A 5764-nucleotide genomic window follows, 5' to 3' on the forward strand; every position below is an offset into this window, starting at 1 on the left:
AGCTCATGTATATAAGCTGACCCTGAAAATATAAAGAAAGTAATTCTTGCTAAAGTATTAGGAATAGTCCCTTGAGATGTGACATCTCGTTTTCGAGGGAGTCCTTAAAGGCAAAAAAATAAAAAATAAAGTACATTCACAATTAGACAAAACAGTTAACAAAACAACTTGAGGTGACATAAAAAGTTAAATATATAAAGCAAAGACACATCAGAGTATATCATGTTTGTGCTTCCCTTGTCTCTTTTCAGATCTTTTTGTCACGTCCATATGGCCATGTCTCCTTCCTGTTTTGTTCCTGACATTCCCTGTGAGATTTTCCTGGTTATCCCCTTGTGAGTTTTCCCCTGTGGAGTTTATCCTGTTATCACCTTCCCTTGTGCCTGTTTTTGGATTTTAGACTTTTTTGTCTTCACCTTTTGCTCCCTGTTTATTGTTGGACTGTATTAATAAAGCCTTTTCTGATACTCCCTCCTGCCTGCTGCTCCTCAGCTTTTGGGTCCTCCTTCCTTCCCCATAACACTATGCTGTGCTATTTACCTACTAACCTTTTCATGGGATAGCAATCAAATGGCACAAGACAGTAGCTTAGTAACACAGTACTATATTGTAAGTTATTATCTTGTAAAGGTTTGTGGTACCCAACACATCTGCTCATTTTCTTCTACTGCTACTGGAAAGAAGGGGAATAATCTCATATTTGTGATTTTTGCAGGATGCATAGACACGCTGACGGTCATGGCCATGTGCTAGAACCAACAAAAGTTTGACAACCTAGCCTCCACCCTTTTCCTGCTGATAGCGGAAGGTAAAGACACCAGTTTTCCCTCATGTATTGTAAAATAAAGTGGCATATATCATAAAAAGATATGGAAGACTTGCCCAGATGGTCTTCAATAGAATGGAATATACCGATGGTTGCTTGTGTTGTGTGAATTCTATTTTAAAGTGTCTTGATATGAATTATATGTTCATACCACATAAATTGATAGTCCACATATTTACGTGTTTACTGTTTATTTAATCAGTGTTCTATGTGGTTTTCTAATAGTTAAGGTACTTTAAAATCCTTATCAACAGTAGTAAAGTTGTAGGCATTTCCCTCATTGTCATTTTTGTTTGAAGGCCAAAATAGCCCTGCAATGCCGGCCACATAACCTGGAGGCCATGGAAATGGACATCACAGACAATAAACTGGAGAGCTGGATGATTGATATCAATGAGTGGTCAGAAGGTAGTATATACTGTTTTATACTGTTTGATATGCTGCTTCATGTATTACTTCTATTGTAGAATTATCAAAGTAAATATATTTTGAATTGTTATAGACTTCACCATTTTCGAATGTCTTGTTGTGCTTTGAATTAAGCTTGTAGCAATTGCACAAGCTTGGACCTGTGTTTCACATGTACTAAACTGACTAAGATTGGCTGAAATTCAAAGAGGCTCATTGGAATCATAGCCAAGGAGCACATACAGTACTCTAATTGCTGATGTGTGGAAAAGATCATCCCTATGGGGACAATAAACAACCTAACTATACTCAACCTTAGCTACAAGTGTAGCCTCTCAGTTACAGAGAAATATGAAAAGATTGAGGCTCCAGAAATAATATTTTTCATGGAATCAGGAAGCAAATTTCTTATTTCTTGATTTCTTCCTCTTAGCAACAACATCCCCAAATGATGCTGATGCTGCTGCTGGAACCAGCCAAATTGAGGAGCTTGTGGCAAGTGTTAGGCGAAGGTCCCTTTGTCTATATAAAGATAATGACTGATGCACAGGACGTGCCCGGATCCACCAAAAGATCAGGGAGGGGAAAAACTGTAAATTCTGTAGTGGACAAGTATAACACCTTTGTTCCTAAAGCAGAAAACCTGACCTTGGACACTATTCTATCTGACGAGATTGTTTGGCCATGGCAGATTACACACGTTGGTATGTACACAATTCTGTTGACTATGTGAAATTGATACATATAATAGTTAAATAGTAGACAAATCTGTTATGCCTTGATTGTAACCCCAGAAAATCTTTAAATACTAATCTTTTGTGCTAAGCCAGTGTAAACAAGACACTTGTTTTTTACCACTACATTTATTTTATTTTTCTTTGTTTTACATTGGAGTTCCCTAATTTATTCTACACGGTTTAGGGCCAAAATACATTTCCGATCTTCTACTACACTATGACCCCCTCCAAACCTCTCAGGTCGTTTGGGACAGGTCTGCTTCCTGTCCCCAGAGTCAGAACTAAACAGGTTGAAGCAGCATTCAGTTTCTATGCTCCTCATATCTGGAACAAACTTCCAGAAAACTGCAGATCTGCTGCTACGCTCAGTTTTAAATCAAGGCTGAAAACGTTTCTTTTTTATGTTGCCTTTCTTTAAATGACTAGTGTTTAATTTCTAATACTGCCGTGTAACTTTTATTCTTGTGTTTTATCTGTTCTTATTTTTTAACTGTTTTGGTGTTAAGCACTTTGAATTGCCTATTGCTGAAATGTGCTATACAAATAAAGCTGCCTTGCCCTGCCAGAGGATAAGAGCTCATCTGGAAGGGAGAACAAAGAGATCAGCTTCAGATCATATTCTCTGTGCTTTTCTAGAGAGACAGTCACCTGATAAGTAAGCTCTAAATGAGATCTTTTTAGATAATGCCATGCTTTCTGTCTTTGGAGTATGCTCTGTAATGCAGCCTTGTATAACATGGTTGAATAAGATTATTGGCACTATTTCAGCAAAATAAGCAAAAGTACATGTCTGTGTGCAGTAGGCTGAGGTAGCAGTTGGCTAAAAAATGCCAAAACACAAGTTAGATATCTAAACACCCTTACAAAGCGATAAACATTTTACTCTGTGAACAAAAACCTCAGCAAAAATCTGCTTATGCTTTTATTTTCCTGAAAATATTTCCTAAACTAGTCCCTTTTTAATTTTAAAAAGGTAGTCTAAGTAAATGCTACAAAGGTAAGGATGGCTACATTAATCACCACAGTGAGTGATGTGTATAATAATTAATATGTAAGGCCTACCATAAATTGTTATTTCACACTAGTAATTTATTTTAAACAACTAATAACTAATTTGCTTGGACAATGAGTGGGGACTGAGTGTATTTCATGAATAATGCCACATTCTCCTAACAAATCAAACCTGAGGCCTTTGAACTTGAAGACATTGGCAGGATTAAAAAACAGGCCCACCTTGCACCGCCAGGCCTTACATTTTCAACCACTGTTACAGCCCTGAGTTAACCGCCCACCTGTTAAGTCGCTGAGGGTGACCAGATCAACGTCTTCAGTGTCCTGGCACATTCCCTATTGTCAGGGAAAACATAGGAAAACTACCTGTGTCCCTGGTTTTATGACAAGAACACATTTGACTTTTAAATTATAATGATGGCCAAGCTGGAAATGTTCCAGGCTTTACTGATTTCTCAGGGTCATGCCTCTAGGTTTGATCTCTGAAGTCTGATGTCCTTATCACATGCAAATGCTGTTCAGAGGATGATACAATTATTAGTGAAATTTGACAACAATCTGCCTTTGTATGAGGCAAAAGGGAAAAAAAAGGCCTTTCTGAGTGGCGCTTCAGACGCTCTGTGATTTCAATTCACTTCCATATTTTTTGTCATATAGTTCTTTCCTGATGTGAAAAATCTTTACCCATGTACCATTGTTGAAAATACATTTGAAAATGTCTTAAGAACACTCATAAGTGTTCTGGACAGACAACCATGATAACAAAAACAAACCGTATGGTTTGCTACTAAGTGGTCAGACGTAAAAAAGGAAGCAGTCATTCATTAATACATCCTGATGCAGGAGGCATCTGTCACCAGGAATAGGAGCCCGTTTACTTTGCTCCAAAATTACCACAAACACTGACTACAATTTTCTTCATCAGTTAATATGATGCCAATCTGGTACTTTTTCTTTCACTACATGCAACTTTCCGCTATCTCACTTTTCCTATTAAATGCCGCACAAAGTCATGACACATTAATTATTCAGTGGTCAATGCTTAACAGACAAATCATAAAATGTAACAAGAGGGAATTTAATTATGAACAAATATTCAAAAGAAATAGTAAAACAAATATACAAAAGAAATAGTAAAACAGATATACAAAAGAAATAGTCTCTGCCACTGTAAACAGTCCACAAATCATCTTACACACAGCATATCCTACAGCTCAAACTAGTCTTCTAGCGCAAGATTGAAGATATGTCATTTAAAGCTGATAAATAAAGGCTTGCCCCTTTTCTCTTGGATAATTTTTTGGGGTTTATTTTGTTTAGCACAGTCATTTTGTTCCAGAGAGAAAACTACTGGACCCAACAAACCCAGGAGAGATCTAGCTACTCAGTCGCTTGGACACTCATCCCCACAGTCAACCCTTTGAAGTCCTGCATCGGGTTAACCGTGTCGCAGAAATGATGTGGTCAGAGGCCTCTACATTGGGCGCAAAGGGGGTCAGCTAGACGCGATGTCACTGCAAGGGCATCTGCGTTGAATTGGGCTTAAGACCCCATCAGAGCTGAAGTGGACTAGAAAGTGATATGAGTCCACTTTAAGTGAACTCATAATGTGAACACAAACAGACAAGAGATGTTTTTGCTTCAGTCCACTTCACAGGCCATTCTAAGAGGACTACAGTTGGTTCATTATGGGAACAGTAGTTTTCACTTTGAACAAACACCATGGCAAACACCACATAAAACAACCAAAATAATGTATATAATAATGTTTGTGTAGTAATTACATTACAATATAAATATGTATGGCAAAGAAAATGCGGAAATAATATGAATTAGTGAATTAATGGATACATATACAGAATAAGCCATAACTTACCAAGAAGACCAAGGCAGCCAGCACACAAGACTAGTAATGTATTTTTTGTAAGCTCAATAAAAAAAATAAAAACGGTTGTGGCATTCCATTTGCATTGTTGTTTTTGTTTAGGAGTTACAGTATGTTGCACTTGTGAGCCGTATTGGGAGTTACATATTACAATATTTTACAATTTGAAACTACAGTAATGTATTACTTTTTGTTGTAACAAAGTAATATCACGCATTAGGAATTACATTTCGGTTACAATATATCTTTTAAAATCTCAGTAACGTGAGTTAAGATGCGTTTTCACAAACACAGCAAAACATTCTTCACAGAAAAAAGAGCTGCAAGTATTATTTCCTGTTTCTGTATTTGATGGTTGAGATGACTGCAGATACATTTGCCAGATGGGTATTATTTTCAGGTGTTATGACGCTGCGTTGAGGCAAGGTGTCCTGTCACTGTGGTCAGCAACAGAACCAAAGACAACATCTGTGTCCAACAGGTGAGTGGGTCTGAGGTCCTGACGTTTTACTTATTCTGTTTTATAGCTTTAGTTACTTTGCATAGTCAAATTAATTATACAAAACATTATGAATAATCTATGATGTATGGAAAGGAGACTTTATTATTTATTTTATGTAAAGGAGACTTTATTGATCCGGTGGTGAAATTCACATGATAGCTGCCAAGTCAAACTTCTATTGTTATTTTGGTGAAAGTAATTTAAAAGGAATGCAAAAGTAGGGTAACGCATTACAATTCACAGCCATTAATATTGTAATATAACTAATTACTTTCAGTAATTTATGATGTATTACATTTTGGCAGTAACTTGCCAAAAAGTGCTTGATAGAGGGTTGATACTTGAAAAAGGTTGGTCTGCTCAGTGTTAATGTTTTGTCACACGTGGATTGAAAG

At 36.9% G+C, this 5764-nt stretch overlaps 1 long non-coding RNA gene across 1 annotated transcript; it reads left to right on the plus strand.

Moving 5' to 3' along the window:
* Positions 1-1127: 1127 nt before the first annotated feature.
* LOC117951403 lies at positions 1128-1817 on the plus strand. The gene is made up of 2 exons (XR_004658168.1): positions 1128-1234; positions 1668-1817. It is a non-coding gene; the product is annotated as an uncharacterized LOC117951403 (long non-coding RNA).
* Positions 1818-5764: the final 3947 nt, after the last annotated feature.

Source organism: Etheostoma cragini, chromosome 10 (genome assembly GCF_013103735.1).
Source record: "Etheostoma cragini isolate CJK2018 chromosome 10, CSU_Ecrag_1.0, whole genome shotgun sequence".
Classification (NCBI taxonomy): Eukaryota; Metazoa; Chordata; class Actinopteri; order Perciformes; family Percidae; genus Etheostoma; species Etheostoma cragini.